Source organism: Pollachius pollachius (assembly GCF_949987615.1).
Source record: "Pollachius pollachius genome assembly, chromosome: 12".
NCBI lineage: Eukaryota > Metazoa > Chordata > Actinopteri > Gadiformes > Gadidae > Pollachius > Pollachius pollachius.
In genome coordinates, this window is record NC_136945.1 from 18,796,982 (window position 1) to 18,798,264 (window position 1,283).

The following is a 1,283-nucleotide window of genomic DNA, read 5'->3' on the forward strand; positions in this document are numbered from 1 at the left end:
TTGCACACACAGGTATGTCTATCCTCTTTAATTTCAAGCTTGGATTTTAACAGTCGATAGGTTTGTGTGTGTGTGTGTGTGTGTCTGTGTGTGTGTGTGTGTGTGTGTGTGTGTGTGTGTGTTTGTGTGTGTGGGGTGTGTGTCGTAGGCTATAAATGCCAGCTCATCGTTTTTATTTTCGGCAGCCTAGGTCATGTCCACAGGTTGGTGGTCAGAGGCTTGAGAATTACGAGGTCCAAATGTAAAGCAAAGCAGCTTGCAACATATTGCTCAATCTCCTCCATTATAGGCAGCCGAGCTACCTGGAGGAGGAGGTGTTTTCTGTACCCATAGATTTTCTCTGTCTGTTAACAGACTCTGTGCAACCAACGTTGATTGAATAAGCTCATGTGTACGTATTGTCTATTCTGTGCATGTTTGACTCAAGCATTACAACATGTTGTTTCGAGGATGTAGGGCATCAAAAGCAACTGAAAATATTTGTGCCCTTGCAATGTATTTTATAAATGCGGACACAAATAAAGACATTGAAATGTATGTGTGTGTGTGTGTGTGTGTGTGTGTGTGTGTGTGTGTGTGTGTGCGTGTCTGTGTGTGTAGGTGTGTGTGTGTGTGTGTGTGTGTGTTTTTGTGTGTGTGCGTGCGTGTGTGTGTGTGTGTGTGTGTGTGTGTGTGTGTGTGTGTGTGTGTGTGTTTGTTTGTGTGTGTGGGTTGCGTGCGTGTGTGTGTGTCGCCACCTAACTCTGGGCGCACGTCTTCGAAACACTATCACTTTCAGTTTGGAAGAAAAGACCGTCGGGTGCGTCTGAAGCTGGCCACGTACGTATTTATAAAGGTTTTAGTTTAAAATGTTAACTAGAAACTTAGTTAACATTATAAGGGTGGATGTGAAGTTATAATATTCAGACCAGCGGTATGTAAATTATAAGGCTTGGTAGTTCGCCTTACTAACTTCCGACTTTACAACCGGGCTGAAACGAAAGTTAGAATGAGGTGTGTGCGAGGTTAAAGCTTGAGCTGTAATGACAATATAATAATCTAACAATCATTATTATAATATACCACTTCGCATCGCTTTCAGACATCGTTTCTAATTATATACACACCATATATTATCAGTAAGGTCCACGTATATACAACACGTGGACCTTAGTTATATACAACGTATATACACGTATATACACTAGTACCAGTACCAGGAATGTATATACACGTATATATAGTACCAGAAGACTTATGATTCACCTCTTGAGTGACGTGTCTGTGTTCCCCCTTAGCAGGAC